Source organism: Ursus americanus, chromosome 21 (genome assembly GCF_024610735.1).
Source record: "Ursus americanus isolate L20-20 chromosome 21, mUrsAme1.1.p, whole genome shotgun sequence".
In the NCBI taxonomy this organism is placed as follows: Eukaryota; Metazoa; Chordata; class Mammalia; order Carnivora; family Ursidae; genus Ursus; species Ursus americanus.
This window is the reverse complement of record NC_142147.1, coordinates 3,529,756-3,547,347: the sequence shown is the minus strand read 5'-3', so window position 1 is coordinate 3,547,347 and position 17,592 is coordinate 3,529,756. Positions and strand designations below refer to the sequence as shown.

The 17,592-nt window shown below is 59.1% G+C and overlaps 1 protein-coding gene across 4 annotated transcripts in view; it reads left to right on the top strand.

Moving 5' to 3' along the window:
* GSE1 (Gse1 coiled-coil protein) overlaps positions 1–17,592 on the top strand; it is a 408,420-nt gene that overhangs the window by 250,012 nt on the left and 140,816 nt on the right. The gene's annotated exons all lie outside the window — the stretch shown is intronic.

The following is a 17,592-nucleotide window of genomic DNA, read 5'->3' as shown; positions in this document are numbered from 1 at the left end:
GGCCGCCCACCTCATTGTCTGGTTGGTCCTTCTAGCATTGTTTTCACACCAAATATCCTCATGCTCCTGCTTTTTTTCCTCCACGTTATTCAGCTTGTCTGCCCCTCTCCATTTAAGCTCCTACTGTGTGCTTACGTGTGTGCTCGGAGTGTGGGGGGAGGTTCTAAGACCTGATCCCTGGTGTCTGTCACTCAATCATGTATTCACGATGGCAACACCTGTCAGAGTCTACAGTGCTCTCCGCAAGGTGTTCATCTCAAGGAAACTCAAGGTCAAGTTGAGAGAGAATTCTGGCTTATCCCTTCCACAGCATATCCAGACTCCCTGGCCCCTGCCAAATATTCAGCTGACCAGTTCAGTTACAGAATGCTCATAGCCAAGGAGGAAAGGGGACAGATGCACGAGCGACTCAATTCCTAGCAGGAAAGGCTGTGAGAGAGGGAGGTACGAGATGCTATAGGAGCAGGGCTCCCAGAGGCCAGGAAGTTGGACTGGGGTTTTGAAGGATGCCTAGGAGTTTGTGAGGTCAAGAGTGTTTGAAACCCTCGTGAGGCCTCTGGGAAAAGTCGGAGCAGACCAGAGGAACATATGAGGCCAAGAATTAGGCAAGAGTGGGGGGAGGTGGTGGACGACCTCTTGGAGTCGAGGCACAGCTGGACTCTGGAAGAGGTGCACGGTTTGGTCAGCGGTGGGAGGCCCGGTGAGGCAGCCACCGCCTGCAGACTGCAAGCCCCGTCTCTCAGGGTCTGATTGGGTGTGATGGGAAATCAAAGTCCTGTATGCTTTTCATACTTTTATTTTTACTTTTATATTTAGTGTTGATTCCTTTTGCCCATGGTGCAAAATACACAAGAAAAAACAGTGTGGAGAGGTTGTCCAGTAGAACGCTTCACAGCTGTACCGTCCCATGTGGTGGCCACGAGGTCCTCATGGCTCCTGTGCCTGAGGAATGGAATTGTAAATTGTATTTAATTCTAATTAGTTTAACTTTGAATTTTAATTACTGCCTGTGGCTAGTGGCTATTGTACCGGGCAGCAGGGCCCTAAAGTGCCAAGAAAGCCCCCACCCTGCCCCCAGTGCCCCATCTTCTGTGTCTTGGTGGGCTTCCAGGGGGGCTGGGGTGATCGTTCTGAGCTAGGGCTCTGCCGCGTGGATACTGGTGTCCTTTCTCTCCGCTGCCCTCATGTCTCGGTGGGCACTGCAGGCTTCTCCCAGCTGGCCAGGGGACCAGGGGACCAGGGGACCAGGGGGACTGGGGAGACAGCTGGGGCACCCATCCTGCCTCTGCAGGTGCCCAGAACAGACCACAGAATCCCTTGGACAGAGACAGAGGTGACACAGCACCTCTCCAAGGAGCAGGGACCATGCAGCCATGGACCTGGCGTGGCACGTGGTCCAGAACCCCCCATCCCCGTGAGCCTTGCCTCTCTGGTTCCGTGACTGGTCCCAAGTTTTCTTTAGAGAGGGATGGATCCTTCACGGCCATGTGTGGGGACTCAGATTTCATCTCTAGCGGGTTGCATCGCGGGTCCCCGAAATTCACCTCCACCCACAACCTCAGAATGGGACGTGATTTGGAAACAGGATGTTTTCAGATGTGACTGAGTTAAGATGCGGGGTCGGGGTGGGCCTGAATGCAGTGATTTCCTCGTGGCAGAGGAGAGACACGCGGGGAAGTCCGTGGGAGGAGGAAGGCAGAGGTGGAGGGACGCGGCCACAGCCCAGGGATACCTGGAGTCCTTGGGAGCTGGAAGAGGCAGGCAGGCCCTCCCCCTGGAGGCTCTGGAGGGAGTATGGCCCTGCAGACATGTCAGTTTCAGACATGTCTAGCTTCCAGAAGGTGAGAGAATGAATTTCTGTTGATTGAAGCTCCCGGTCGGTGGCGCTAGACAGCACATGTCAGGCCTGGTGGCACTGACCTGCCCTTGGCCGCCTGGTGTCCCCTTGCTGGGCGTCCCCTTGCTGGGCTGTGCCCCTAAGTCCATGCTGAGCACGCCCCCCGGGAGGGGGCTCCCAGGAAGCCCACGTATCTTCCGTCTTAGCTGGATGAGACACGTGCTGCAAATTCACCCCGGCCATTCAGCATTCTCTGGCCGGTTTGTCTGAGACTCTGCTTTACTGACTCCTGCCACCCCTTAGCCTCAAGTCTCCTCATCTGGGCAAAGGGACCATGGGGCGGGGCAGGTGATGTCTGCAGGGGCATCCACTCCAGCACTGTCCTTGGAGGCCTAGATTATGAACTTGACCTCCCAGGCTTAGGGTCAGGCCCTTAAGACTTCCCGGAGATGAGCCTCCCAGACCAGAGGTCAGCGGGCTGGGAGGTGGCCCTGGAGGCCATTGCCGTGGTGACCGCAGCCCTCTCGAAGATGCCAGGCTGACCCCACCCGCTGCAGAGGGTCGCCCTGTGTGGAGGCGGACACACGACCGGCAGATGCTTTGGCCGCCCTGACTTTGATCCCCGGGCCGGGCGGGAGAGTTGCTGACACCCCGGCTCTTGCTCCGAGTACCGTATCCATCAATATGAGAGGAGGCCCTGTGCAGTAATAGCGTGGGGCCTGCCGGGCAATTGATTTAAATCATTTTATAGAGAACCTATGTAAAATAAAAAGCCTTTAATCACATTTGTATCCATTTCCAGGCTCAGTAAATCAATTTGAATTGAGCTGGGTGCTACGGTTACAGCTGATTAGCGTGTGTATATATGGTCAAATTAATGCCGGCCAAGTCTGCTGGATGGGGGCGCAGCCATTAGCTCCTGCCTCAGCCGCTCCGGGGCGGGGGGGGCCACACTCTGGACCCCGACCACAGGGTAGACGTCTCTGCTCCTCCCGCCACGCTCCGGGGACCCCCCAGCTAGGCTCCAGGTGGTTCCTGGGGGTGCCAGGAGGAGGAGGTATGGCGGGGCTGCATGTGCCCCCATCACCCCAGGGGCAGCATTGGTGCAGCTGGAGAAAGCTTTTGCAGCAGCTTCTCCTGCTGCTCTGCCTGGCACCTCCCTGTCCATGCCCTCCCTGGCAGTCTTGGGTGGGCTGCCCCAGCCTTGCTCGCATGGTCAGTGGGCCTTGATTGAGGCCTCCTCTGGCTGTGTCCCAGGGGCCAGGAGAAGGGACACAGTCCTTCTAACCCACTCTCTGTGGAGCACCGGGGACACATCAGAGCCACACCGATAGGTCCGTACCCTCAGAGCAGACAACAAACCTAATACGTCAGTAGGAGAAGTGGGGGTTGGGAGGTGTGGGCGCTCTGGGGAAGGGGGCAGGTTGTAGATTTTAGAAGCAGGTAGGTCAGGAAGCTGGTGTCTGAGTGAGGCTTTGCAGGCAGCCAGGGATTCGCCCAGATGTCTGAGAGAAGGGGCTCTGGGTGGACGGACGGATGGGACCTGCATGTGATGTGGAGAGAGCGAGGGCACAGGCCAGGGGGCAGGTGCAGTGAGGGGGCACACGGGCATCCTTGAAGGGCGTGAATGGACCAGGTGTGGCCCCTCTGGCTGTCGTGGGCTGGGGGCAGAAGCAGGGACATCTAGCAAGGGGGGAGGTGAGGAAGAGGACAGTGGGACTCCTTTGGAGAGGACAGAGTGGTGCCCTGGCCCACAAGGGGACCCCTGAAAGCATGTGGGCTGAGCAGGGACAAAGCATCTGGACAGGAGGTGGGGGCACACAGCCCAGACAGTGTCCCTTACTTGGGGGACGCAGTCCCTGGCTGTGTGGTGATTGTGATGGTGGTGATTGTGGCCTGTGACCCATGTGGACAAGAGGTGCTTTCTGTCCCCCGTCCTTGTGCCCACTTGGGTCTCGAGGCCCGCTCTGAGTGCCCTGGGGGGCTGGGGTATCTTTCTTCTTGCCAGGTGCCCCTGAGGTGCTGGGGAGCTGACCACTGGGCGGGCAGCCAGACCCGGAGAGCCAGCCACCGCTGGCCACCCCTCAGAGGCCACCGCAATGCCAGATGGGCTTGGCCAGGGTACCAGGATGCCTTGCTCCTGCTCGTCAGAACTAGCTTTTCAGCTGGGGATGCTGGGCTCTTGATGGCAAGTGTGTTTGAGCCGTGAACAAACCGAGTCTGACTCTTGAATGAGTTTGCTGCTCCCTGGAGCCATCCAGCCAGACCCAAGCAGAGGCTTCTCCAGTCCCGTCCCAGCTCGTGGTAGGCTCTGTCCTAGCAGGTCCCCATCCTCCTGAACCCAGCCATGCCTCTCTGATCCATGCTTCCTGTCCCACCTCACGGGCTTCCCCCCGGAATTCCCCCAACAAGGGCGGCATCAGTGGGTGTCACCTGCTGCTAGGAGACGCAGCCGCCCTTCTCGAGGCCCTACCTGTGCCTGTTGGCTCATTTAACACGTACAACAATTGCATGAGGCAGGTGCTTCCCCCCCCCCAGTTTTATTTATTTAAGTAATCTCTGCACCCAAAATGGGGCTCCAGCTCACAACTCTGAGATCAAGAGTCTCATGCTCTGCCTGAGCCAGCCAGGTGCCCCGAGCAGGTACTGTTACCTCCCCAGTTTGTAGATGGGAACTGAGGCCCAGAGAGGTTCGGCAACTTGCCTGAGATTGCACAGCTCAGAAGTGGCAGAGGTGGAATTCGAGCCCAGGTAGTTTCCAGACGCCGTGCCCTTATCACCCTGCCAGGTGGGCTTGCTCAGGTGTCTTCTTTGCCAGAGGCATCTGTCTTAGAGAGATTGTGACATGCGGCTTCACAGCACCTTTCCTATCCCTTCCTGAGGTCGCCTGGCCTGGTGTTACACCCAAATCATGCGTGTTCATCCTGCTCTCTCCCTGGAGCCGGGGACACAGCAGGGACGAAGGTAGGTGCCTATCTTGGAGGAGCGTATGTTCTGTGTATGTGATGGAAGGAGTGTGTGACAATAAACTCACTCAAAATAGCTGATCCATCTGGTAGTGGTACACGCTAAGAAGAAAAATACAGGGCAGGGGACAGAGAACCGGGGGGCTAGTCAATAGAGTGGCCAAGGGAGGCCTGCGAGCAACTGCCTTTGAGCAGAGGCCTGAAGGAAGGGTGCACGCAAGCCCTGTGATGTCCAGGGAGAGCACTCCAGGGAGCTGGGGCGGCACGTGCAAAGGTCCTGAGGCAGACCCTTACCTCAGCATATTCCAGTAAGCCTGGTTTGAGGTTTTAGACTCTGTTCATTTCCCAGGGCTGCTGTAACTGGGTGTCTTAAAGCAACAGAAGTGGATTCTCTCACAGTCTGGAGACCAGAAGTTTGGAATCAAGGTGGGGGCCATGCTGTGCTCCCTCCAAAGGTTCTGGGGAGGACTCTGCCTAGTGTCTGTTGGCACTCTGGGTGTTCTCTGGCCTGCGTCATTCTTTTTTTTTTCTTTTTTTAAAGATTTTATTTATTTATTTAACACAGATAGAGACAGCCAGCGAGAGAGGGAACACAGCAGGGGAGTGGGAGAGGAAGAAGCAGGCTCCCAGTGGAGGAGCCTGATGCGGGGCTCGATCCCGGAACGCTGGGATCATGCCCTGAGCCGAAGGCAGACGCTTAACCGCCGTGCCACCCAGGCACCCCTGGCCTGCGTCATTCTGGTGCTGCTTCTGTCACATCTGTCTTCTTAGAGGGACCCAGGGCATGTTGGATTTGGGGCCCACCCTGAAGTAGTTACATCTGCAAAGGTCCCATTTCCAAACGAGGTCACATTCTGAGGTTCTGGGTGGACATGTCTTTGGCGGACAGTCTTCACCTCACTACAGACTCCCTTTGGCAGGATGAGCTTTAGGGCTCAGCAGGGAGAGCCTCTCATCCGAGGGCGAGGAAACGGAGCCCAGGTCGGCGAAGGGGCTCCGTGCAGCTGAGCGAGGAGGTGCGGGGCCCAGCCTGGCTCAGCTTGCCTCGGGAGCGTCTAGGTCAGGCCCGTGACCTTCCTCTGGGCTGTGACCACGCAGGGCTCTCTCCCGCACGCATTATTTACACCATGGCTATTGTAGTGTTCTGTGGCCCTCTTGGGGGGAGGAGAGAAAAGGAGGGAAAAGGTCCAGGGTGGCATCAGCAAGCGGATTTGGGAGGTCCTCCCCCTCGTGTTCTGAGGCCAGGGGTGCTGTCGGGGGAGGAGAGAGCACTGGAGCTGGAGTCCAGGCCCTGTCTGGTCCTGGCATGATGCTCAAGCCCTCAGGGCCTCTGGAACCTTTGCTCTCAGACGGCTGAAAAAAGATAGCTCTGTCCCACTGGGTTTCAAGACTCAAATGAGAATGTGCTTTGAAATCTTTAAACTGGGAAAGAGGGAGTTCAGGCCTAATCAAGGCCTCCAGGAGGCTGGGGAGGAGGCTGAGTCTGTGACCCCGTGGGGGCTGTTTATCCTGCTGGGAAGGATGCTGGCACCCTGGGACCTGGGACAGTTCGCCCAACATCCTACAATGTCAGATTCCTCATTCGTCACAAGCCACGAGCAGCACCTGCCTCAGGGCACCATTGGGGGCCCCAGTGAATCGATCGTTCTGGGGCCAGGGTTGGATTCCACGCAGAACTGGGCAGATGCTTGTGTCTGGTGGGGAGCGGGGACATGACCCAGAGCAGGGGTCTCCTGCTTCATTTCCCTGGGGTCTGGGCCCACGGTGACAGTGACTTGACCCCGCTCCCCGGAGGTGAAAGGCCCCCACTTTGCAGCCGGCAGTAATTCCCAGAACCATCCATCTCCCGCCGCCCTGCCCCTCCGCGTGCCGGCGTCTGGGATGAGTGATCAGGGCCTCTCGTGGGCCCAGGCCGGGAATTGCTACAACAGGTTTATGCCTCGTGAGTGATGGTGTTTGCACCGCTGACGCTGGGCACCACCAGGACCGACAGCGCCGCAGACGCCGCTTCACAGAGACCGGAGCAATAAATACCGTGGGAAGCTTCCAACCAGGGAGTGGAGGCTGCTCAGGTGAGGCTAACCCAGGGCGCGGGAGGCCTGGAGTGTGTCTGCACGCCGGCAGCCAGGCCTGGCCTGCGCCCGGGGCTCCGGAGGTGGCCGAAGCGCTGGGCGGTTTTGGCAGGTTGAGGGCAGAAATAGAACTGGGGAGAAATCGGCTTCTATAGAGGGGAGCTGGGCCCCTGCTGTCGGTGGCAAACAGCAGAGCCAGAGTGTTGGGAAGATTCCGCACGTGTATGTCAAGGCCAGCTTCCCTGGAGGGTGTGGGAGCGGCTGGCTGCCGGAGAGGGAGGGGTGGGAGCCCAGAGAACCGTCACCAAGACCCAGGACGGTGTTGCCGGGAAACGTCCCCCACCGGCTGGCTGGGGGTTCAGGAGAGCCTGTGGTGGGGTGTTTTCACGGCCCCCTTGTGTCTGCACCTGCTTAGTGCTGCGGAAGCATCACTTAGTGTGGCCCGTGGGCTGTCCCCCGGGGTACCGGCTGAGCGTGCTGCACGTGGCCGGGCCGCCAGCACGGTTCTGGCCTCCAAGCCCCTTCCTCCCTGACCCATTGCAGTTGACGTCAGGGATCCCAGAATCCCTGCACCTGTGTGGCTGAAGCTAGAGGCTTCAGCCCCGCGCCTCGGTTTCTCCATCTGTAAAATGGGGCTTGTGGGGCTATCCATTAGGGGCATGAATGTTTAAGTAAATGAGATCATGTGTGTGAACTCCTGTGCCCGCTGCCTGGCACAGGTCGGCAGTCCCCAGAAGGCATCTTGCTGGGTTTTTTAAGTCCATATTTCTAGTTTAAGAAACCAGACACACACATGCTAGCAGCACCCAGCCTCATGTGCTGGGTAATTCCTCTGCTTCTTAACTCACATCTACACCACGGCTGCACAGCCTCAGTCTCCAAATAAGGTCCCCGTTGGTGATGCCAGGGGCTGGCGCACGCACACAGCACGCCACAGGCCGGGGAGCTCCAGGCAGCGTGCCACAGCCCTGGAGGGCTCGCTGGTGCCCTCATGGTCTCGGCACCGATATGGAAATGCTTTGTCTCTGTGACCTCCCTGTGAAGGTAGTGCTCTGGTTATCCCTGTTTGCAGATGGGGAAACTGAGGCCCGGGGATCTGCCATCACTTTTCCCTGAAGTCTCAGAGCTGGGCAGCAGGGGAGCCAGGTGACCCGGGCTCTGAGACTCACGCCTCTGCCCGCTGTGTCTCCTTGCTGCTCGGGAGTGCCACGCCTCACTGGGCTGGGTCGGACCTGGGCCCAGGACCCCAGGGACACATGAGCAGAGGCCGCATCCACTGACGAAGAAGGGGTAGAGCTGTCGTGTAGTTTGGCGGGAGAGGAAGTTCACGCTGTCCGCCCGTGCCCCGCACGCCCTCCCTTCTGCAGCACTGACCTGCCGGTTGGCGTCTATATTTATTCATCCCTGCCCCCAGCACGCACGCACACACGGCTACACACACCTGACGTGTAGATACGCACACACCTTACACACACACGTGTGGATGTGAGCCCCGAGGGGCCGGAGCGTGGCTTGGCCAGGTTCTCGGGCTCCACCGGCCAGGTGCACCTTCTCAAGCTCTTCCACCGAGGGCTGATGACGGTCAGCAGAGGGAGGCCCGCGCGGCTGCCCCCGGTGCTGTGTGCGGTGCTCCCGTGCGACCGTGTGGGCCACCACACGCGCTTTGTACGTCCACCCTGGCCGCGCCTGCTGACCGTAGCAGGGTCTTGCAGAAACAGTAGCAGGCGCCACGCCGTAGGTCGGTGGTGGCCGTGTTGGCGGGGTCTGGAGCCCTGGCCCTCTGTGGTCTGGGGTGGCTGCGGAGAGGGACGCCGTGCCGCTGGCTGGGACTGCAGGTGGCCCCAGCTGGGCCTTGTGTTAGTTCCAGCTGAGGGAACCCGCAGGGCAGCAGCGTCTGTGCGGGCAGCACGCGCACCTTGCTTGGGGGACAGAGCTGGGGGTGGCAGGCATTCCCGGGCAGGGGAAAGACCGCAGCAGCTCGAGCACTTGGGAGCTTGGTGTCAGTGGGGAGGTGAATGGGTCTGGGGAGCCAGGGTGACCTACACTTGGTGGTGGGGAAGGGAAAGGAGATTTTCTAGAAGGAGTTGAGGCCTGATGGGATGGGCAGGGGTGGTCACTGCAGGGTTTTAAGCAGGGAGGGATCCCCCTTTCCAGGCACAGGGTACAGGTGGGGCTGGAACATGCCAGCTGGTAACTCCTCAGAGGCGGGACCGCGTAGGAGAGGCGGGCCCGGTGACGGAAGGCTGAGCCAAATGCAGGACACGTCAGATCGGCACCAGTGAGAGAATGTCAGCTGCCATCACCAAGCCAGGGTCACACGGGGGGAGGAAGTTTAATGCTTTGTAATGTGAATATACTTAATGCTACTGAACTGTACGGTTAAAAATGGCAAAGGTGGTAAATTCTACGTGGGTCTTGACACGATTAAAAATAATTTTTCTAATTCACCTAAAACTGCGTTTGAAGTCACCTCCCAGGCCTCTTGATACCCTGCTAAGTCAGCTCCCAGAGGTAATAAACACTACATGGTGGCTGGCCCAGGGGATGAGCGTCTTCGGAAAACTGAAAGGGCGGATTGTAGCCAGACCCGTGGACGCGCGCCTGCACGTGGACGCCACGGGTCCCACACAGGGGTTTTGTCCTCAGGAAGTCAGTCACAGCAGTGGACGACGCAGTAGGGGTGCGGATGTGTGTTGCTGCGGCGAAAACCGGGGCCACCCTGAACACCCCTGCACGGGCGTGGACCGTTGCACACTGGCGAGTCGGGCGGCCTCCCCGCGATCCAGACGCTGTGGGCGTCAGCAGAGAACAGGCTGCCAGGGGCACAGAGGGTCCGTGCGGCCTGGAAAAGGGCTGTTCTTTTCTCTCCTCCTGTCCTTCTGGGGAAGGAAAAACAAACGGGAATGTGTTTCTCAGTTCACGTGGGTTCCCTGAAAACCTCCAGAGAAGTGATAAACAGATCTCTGCATCCTGGTGCTGGCTAATTTGTTTTCAATAGGTTTCAATCAATTACGTGGGGTCCTCGGAAGGGGAAGCGAACCCATAATTGGCTAAAATAAATCACTCAGCACTTCAAAAGCAGCTCTCCACTGAGATGCGCGCAGCCCGGCCTTCGATTAATAAACAGGCATGCTCGTCCCCCACCCCCGGGTCCCTGAGCTCCATGGGAACCACGCAGCGAGGGTCCGGGAGGAGGGGCGCCGTGTGGCAGTGATGGATTTGGCCACCCCGCGGAGGTCACCTGAGTCTGCCAGCCGCGCCACTCTGCCTGTCCTCTCCTGTGACCGCTGTGGGAGTGTCCTGGGGCTACGTGGCAAAGTGCCAAACCGGGGGCTGAGATAATAGAACTCTGTTCTCCGTCCGGAGGCAGATGATGGGGTGCAAGGTGTCAGCAGGGCCGTGTGCCCTCCAAAGGTTGGAACCTGGAGGGAGGATCCTTGTCTCTCCTAGCTTCTGCTAGTGACCAAGCCATCCTCAGTGTCCCTCAGCTTGTGGCCACATCCCCCCTGTGTCTGCCTCTGTGGCCACGTGGCCTTCTCCCTGTGTGGAATATTGGAGTGCCGTATTGGAATGATCCCACTCTAGCGTGAGCCCGTATTAGCTTATATATTAATTACATCCGCAAAGGCCCTGTTTCCAAATAAGGCCACGTTTGGAAGTACTGGAGAACAGGGCTCCAGGATATCTTTCTGGGGGTACACGGTTCAGTCCACCACACTCTCTTTTGGGTGAACACCTCAAAGAGCAGGCTGCCCGCTGACAGATGCATCCCCTCTGCCCATGGATTTGGAATGGGAGTCCTTCCGCCATGTGGTGCGCCAGGAGCCTTGTGGCCTTGCCCGCTCCCCTCCTTCTCCAGCATGTGGAGAGGAGGTCCCCTGCAGATGAGTCAGTTCATTTCTGAATTCCCATCAGGCCCTGGCGAAGCTCTCCTCTAATGGCTGGGGGGTGTGGTGGAGGCTGGGGACGGTGAAGTTAGCAGTGAGGGAGCTCCTGGTACAGGCCCCCGTTCAGCATTCATAAAAATCATCTGGGAGCCGAGTGCATGCACTGTGCTCATTATGGGAGGCCCAGTGGGGGAGCTGGGGGCCGAAGGGAATTCAGTGGGGGGGGGGGGGAGGCTCCGTGGGGGACAGTGGGAAGGGGATGTGTACCCTGCAGGCACTGAGCTTGAGGGAAGGCAGCCCACAGCAGAGTGAACTGAGGCCCACAGTGCTGAGTTCGGGGCCTGGCCAGAGGGGCAGATAGGCATGTGGGCATGGCAGGCCAAGGGCTGAGGTTCCAAAAAGCTGCTGAAAGTTCAAGCCCTTTGTTCTGAGAACCTGGACATGCACTCAGCTTGGACCCTGGCAGCTGCCAGGGGAGGTCAGCCTGACCCTTCCCAACTTCCCGGGGTGACATGAGCTGGAGCTTCTCGGAGTCTGCCCTACACGCTCCTTCCTAAGCATCTTCTGTGTTTCAGCTCATCTGCTCCTAAGACCTGCTCCCCCGCCCCCGTGTGAGAAGAAATAGGACTGCTCCATTTTACAGATGAGGAAAACTGAGGTTTGGCCAAGTCACCGCACTTGATATCCCAGCAGAGAGCGATCTACCTCGAGAGTCCCCGCCATTCATGGTTGTGCCCAGGGATGCGGAGAGAGGTTCCCAGGGGAACTGTCTTCCCCGGCTTTGGTCAGCACTAGGGCCAGGCCTCAAGCCCAGGTCCCAGAGTCACGGTCCAGGTTCTCGGCCTGTGTCCTTCAGGCCATGTGCATGCCGCAAACACTAAAGATGGGGAAGGAGCACTAGGTGATCCGAGGTGAGGCCACTCCTGACCCACGGACCAGAGCAAGCCCCTGGGGTTGCCATCCAGAGGCACGAGCCAGGCAGGTATTCTTGGAGGGGGAAGGGCTGCATCGAGCCTGACCGGTCGGGCACAGTGGTGGCGGGGGCAGTAGTGCTCCTTGAAGCTTGAACAAGATGAGTCTTGAGCAGAGACAGGCAGTGGCCCCAGGGGACTGGGTCTGACAAGTGGGGCGATAAACAGCCTGCATTCTGAGACAGAGGCCAGAACATACAGCAAAATGTGGTCTCCGATGGTGATGAGGATTATCAGAGGGAAGAGGCAGGAAGCAGGGAGGGGGTGATAGGGGTAAGGTTAGGGAGAACCTTTGCCCCCCACCTGAACAAAGAGAGGGGACGAAACCATGTTGGCATCTGGGGAAGGTGGTCGGGGCCGAGGGAGTAGCATGGGCAAAGGCCCTGTGGTCTGAGCTGGTCTGGCCTGTTTGGAGAACAGCGGGGCATGGATACCGCCGATGGACGAGCCAGGATTCTCTCTTTCAGGTGGCTTTCTCTGGCATCCAGGAATCGCTGGTCTTTGTCACCATGCTGCCTGCCAGAATGACAAGAGGGTGGGAGGGAGGCAGCCTGCAGCTGAGAAGGGCAAGGGCAGGTGCGGTCCCTCCTGACTGGCCTCCCCAGGCTCCGCAGGCCCGCTCCTCTCTCCTGCTCACAAATCATGGCCGCCTAATGAAGTACCGTGCGCCTTGAAAGAGCTCCAGGGCCCCTTGCTCTGAGCCAGGTCAGAGCCCCTGCGAAATTACAGCTGTAAGACACGGCAAGGGGGGAGCGGGGCCTCTCACCCCGCCTGTAATTACGGCCCACGGAGTGCTGATTGCCACAGTCCAATTAATTAAACACGGCAGCGACCCAAATTATGATCCCTTGCCTCTTACCGAGCAGTATTTTTAACCTTAACTGTCACGGCCGAGCTTAAATTTCCTATCTGGACAGAAGTGTCACCTGCGGGAGAAGGAGTGGTGTTGAACTGAACATCGCCAGTGACAGACCCTGTAATTAGAAACTGTAGTGTCCCCGAGACTGGTCTTTAAAACTGTCAGAAGCCAAACGGCCGTCATTTGATACAAGACTATCATTACCCGTGAACCTATTAGCTGCAGGTAAATAACATATTATGCCGGGGACAGAAAGCAGGCAGGTTGGGGAATTGGCTGACGCTTAATTAGGACCCGCAGCGCAAAAGATGGATGGTCACCTTCTCCCTTCCTTCATTAGGAGGGAGGGTCCGGTGTGGCAGTGGTTGCGGGAGGGACCCGGGCTGCTGACCCTGCGGAAAGCTCTGCCTCCCTGGTCCACGCACCCTGCCGCCCTCGTCGGCTGCCCAGACATCCCTTCCCGGCCAGCATGACTGCCAATCCCGACGCGGAGGCAGGTCCGGGGGACCCGATGTGTGTGCACCCCTGGGCCGAAGGGAGACGGGGAGGAGCGGACTCCCTCTTTGGCAGAGGGTGTCTCGTGAGAGGGGGCCTGGGTCCTCCCTGCGGGCAGCACTCACAGCCCAGGCTCTGGGATGGTGGGTGGGGAGAGTGGCACTCTACAGTTTGTAAAGGCTGCCCTGCCTGAGTGCACGCAAGCTTCCTGATGCTCTGTTCCTCCCCTTGTCCTCAGAGCTGGGTTGCTCTGTCCTCAGGACAGGCTTTCCGAGACCCTGGGGGCTGGTTCCCCACAGGGCAGGGTGAAGGTCAGCCCTCACCCCCGAACAGTCACGGGTGGCACGCAGATGTGTGCTTTCAAACTTGTGGGCGGTCCGACTTCCGTTTGGACGTGTATCCGGAGAATGCGCCGTGAGCCTATGAAGCCTGTGGGGTCTGGGTGTCTGGGCTCAGGATGGCGGTCCAGTAGTGAGTGAGGCCATTTAGACAAATATGAAGCCAGTCCATCTGCCAGGATGCCTGGGTGCTCGGGTAACAGAAAGCCTGACCCAAGCCAGCTTAAACGATCAGGGATTTTAATACCCCAGAATGAGGTGCAGAGGGAGGTCAGATGGGCTCGGGCCTGGGGCCTCGGCCGGGCTCTGCTCTCGGTGGGCAATGTCCTTGGGCTTGGTTAAGAGTTGAGGAAGTTGACATTCTAGAAAGAAGTCACAGCTGTTGAACCCCTGCATAGAGAATTCCTCCTGTACCCAGCCATCCGCACCCCCCACGCATGCATGCACACACCCACACGCCCACTTGCACACGCAGTCGTGCTCACACACACCCACCCGCACACACACACCATTCTCCAATTTGGATCCTGGTGTTTATTAAATGTTTGCTCTGTACGCTTCTCTGTCCTGGTGTCTGTGGGCACGCAGACCCAGTGGGCCGCTCCCTCTGGGGTCCAGGCCTGCGCCGAGCACCGTGAACCGGGCGTGACACCATGAGAGGCACCCGGGGCAGAAGTATGGTGTTGTCAGGCTGGGGTGTCGGGAAGCAGCAGTGACTTGAGTGCACGGAGCTTGGGCTTCTGCGGCCTGGGTGACGCAAGGCTACGTCCAGCCCAACCTCCCTTGAGTCTCAGAACCCGACCTGGGTCTCCTCCGTCTCTGAGGCCATCACCCTGCCACATCCTTCACACACGGTGAATGCCCCCGAGGCCTGTGAGCACCCAGGACTCTGCCTGGGGGGCCCTGGCCTCACCATGGCCCCTTCTCTGTAGAAGAGGGCAGGACCTGCTGAATTGAGCCCAGGCTCGAGACCAGGGAGTTCAAGGGCACTGCTCTGGAGTCAGACAGAACGATCCGTTTCAAAGCCAGCCCTGCTACCCAAAGTGGCCTCGGCCTTGGTCACCATACAGGGGGACAGTCTTGACAGAGATTGAGCGAGGTGACACGTGAGAAGCACCTGCTCGGCGTCTGGCACACAGACGCCCATAATACATCGTCATGCTCATTATCCCCAGACTTCTGCCTTCCGAGAATCAGACAACAGGCAGTAAACAAAGGGTGTCCAGAGCATCCCTAAATGTCTCCAATCCAGGCTGCGAGTTTTGATCCCCTCTTGTATGCCAGGCTCGGAGACAGGCTCACTGATGAACCGGATGGGGCGCCTACCACCCCCAAGGAGGGACCTGCCCTCGGCCGTCCCGTAGCAGAACGGGCTACAGCGGCCCCGTCCAGCAGCACTTCCGGCAGGGCGGGAAGGATGTCCTTGCTGTCAGACAGTCGCCGCTGACCACTTGTGGCTCTTGAGCCCTTGAAATGCAGCCAGGGAGACCCAGGAACCGAAGTTTCCATTTTCTCCGTCTTAATACTTGAGTATAAACAGCCACATGTGGCTGCCTCCTGGGACACCATCCTGTGGGGACCTGCGGAGGCAGCAGGCCCGTCTGTGCAGGCATGGAGGGAAGCCTTTGCAGATGGCTGGGGTCCCCGCTCAGCCCTGCCCAGGAGGTGGGACCCGCCGGAGGAAGGAGGGAGGGTTGCTCCCGGAAAAGGGGACGAAGCCAGCGAAGGAAGGAGCCAGAAGGGACAGGGCCTGCGGGGCCCCGGGGAGACTTCCAGCATGGCCGTTGCGGAGTGAGCTGGAAGGGTGGAACAGCGCAGGTGGCCCGGGTGGGGCCGAGCTGGGAGCGCCGCCCGAGGCGCTGTGTGTTGGGTTGGAGGCTGAGACCATGCCGGTCGGTGTCAGTGCGGCTCTGAGCCTGGGAGGCGGTGCTGGCACAGGAACGCCAAGAACGCCGGCTCACGTTTATCCGCCGTGCACCCGGCCTGTGCTGAGCATCAGCGTCGCTGTGCCGTCCGTCCGTCCGTCCCTTCATGCATGTGCACGTCAGCTGTTCTGTGAGTCCCAGCAGCTTTCTGGGAGAGGCCGCCCCACAGGCGGGCTGCCCTCCTCCTGAGCCCCGTGGCTCCGGGAGGAGACAGAGCAGTGCAAGCCCGCATCCCCCGCTCCGCGTTTTCCGGGCTGACACCCCCTTTCCTCCGGAGTCATGGGCCAGGTGTGCGTGCACGCTGGCTTCCACCCTGCAAATCCACGGCCCGAGGGCCTGCCAGCCGACAACAGCGCTTTCTCCTTCCCTCCCTCAGGGGTACGCGTGGGGGTGCGGTTTCTCGAGAGCGTGTCGTGGTGACGTATTTGGTCGGCCTGGCTGCTGTCTGGGGAGATCCATCAGCCGGCATCCTCCACTCGCCAGCCCGACCCACGTTTTAATTCGCCAGCTGTGGGTTTCCTATACACGTATTCATCTATATTTGTGTCAGGCGAGATTGCTTTTGTCTTCCTCCGCCTGCTAATAAATCCCTCCGTAGACCTGTGGCCTCGGCATCCAGCGTAGTTGGTATCCGGTTTGGAAATTGAGTTGGGGGCTGTGGTGACTCAGAGGGAAAACAACCCCCAGAAGCCAAAGGGGGCTCTCTCTTCCCCCGCTCCCACCCAGGTGGTGGCCACAGGGGGCCGGCCTTCCCGGTCTGACCTCGGGGTTCCTTCTGCTCCGTCGAGGGCTGGGTCATGGGTGGCTGTCACCGGGCCACACAGGCCCGGCGACTTGAACGGTGGAGATTTATTTTCTCACACTTCTGGAGGCTGGAAATCCAAGATGAGGCTGTGGCCAGGGCTGCTGTCCCCTGAGGCCTCTCTCCTGGGCCTGTAGACGGCTGCCTTCTCCCTGTGTCCTCACGGGGTCCTCCCTCTGTGCCGTCTGCGTCCTGACCTCCTCTTCTGAGGACTCCAGTCATGTTGGGCCAGGGCCCACCCCAATGACCTGAGGTTATGAATGACCTCTTTAAAGACCCTGGCTCCAAGCACAGTCACGGTCTGAGATGCTGGGTGTGAGGACTTCGACACAGGAATTTCAGGGGCCCTTTTCCTTTATGGCCGTCGGTGAAGTAGGACATTCATCAGGAAAGTGTGTGTAAATGTGCCCTGCGTGCGTGTTTACAAGCTGAACTCACCGTGTAACCAGCACCGGATACGAGACGGACGGAGTGCGGCCAGCTCCCAGAAGCTCCCGCGGGCTCGTGGTGAGCCCCTGTCCCCTGGGGAGGCCGCTGCCCCGACTGCTACGCCCATGAGATAATTTTTCAGAATGGGTGATGTTCCAAAGTGACATATTTTGGGTTGCTTGGGTCTAGCTGCTGCCCCATTTCTGCACTGCCGGGGGCAAGATGGGGGACAGGCCGTGGGAGGAGACGTGATGCGGCTGTCCCTATGACCGTGCCCCAGGCGTGCCTCGTGGGCCTGGCCAACGCCGAGGGTCTGGGCGCTGCTTCACAGGCACGTAACAAACAGTTCCCCAGAAACATGAACTGTGGGGAGGTGGGCACCCGGTGAATTCGGTGTGCTGGGGGGACGTTGGTTTCTTGGTTTGCTTTTATCACACTGTGAAACTTGCAAGAACTTCATAGTGCTTTTTGTCCTTTACCTGCACCCTGGCGCCCGTGAACTTGACATTCAGAAACGTGTGTGCCCTGAGCTGCGTGTGTCCTTTGGGAAGCATCATGCGCTTGTCGGCTGCGTGTTCTCAAGGAGCTGACCCTCGGAGCATGTGGGTGAGGGAGACACCATGGTTGCAGGAGCCCCACGGTGGGGGTGGGGATCAGGGATGGAGTTTTAGGAGGTGGCGAGGGCAGGGACCTGAAGGAAGGGGAGGTGGGGATGATCTCAGGATTGGAGAGAAGGCTCGCCTGGAGACAGGCACAGCACAGATAAGGACTGCAGGCTGGGACCAGGCAGGCTGCTCTTGCAGAGGGAAAGGAGGGGGAAAGGGGCCTGCCCACACGACAGGAGCTGGGGTTTGCGTGGGCATGCGCAGAAACCAAGCTGGCCACAAGGGTTGTATCTGTGCCCGGGACAGATTTTGGGAAGCAGTAGTGACATTCTGGTCGGGGGCAGCCATCCTCGCGGTTCTCCCTCCTGGGTCGTGGGGGCCTCACCCAGAGCAGCAGGGCAGTGCC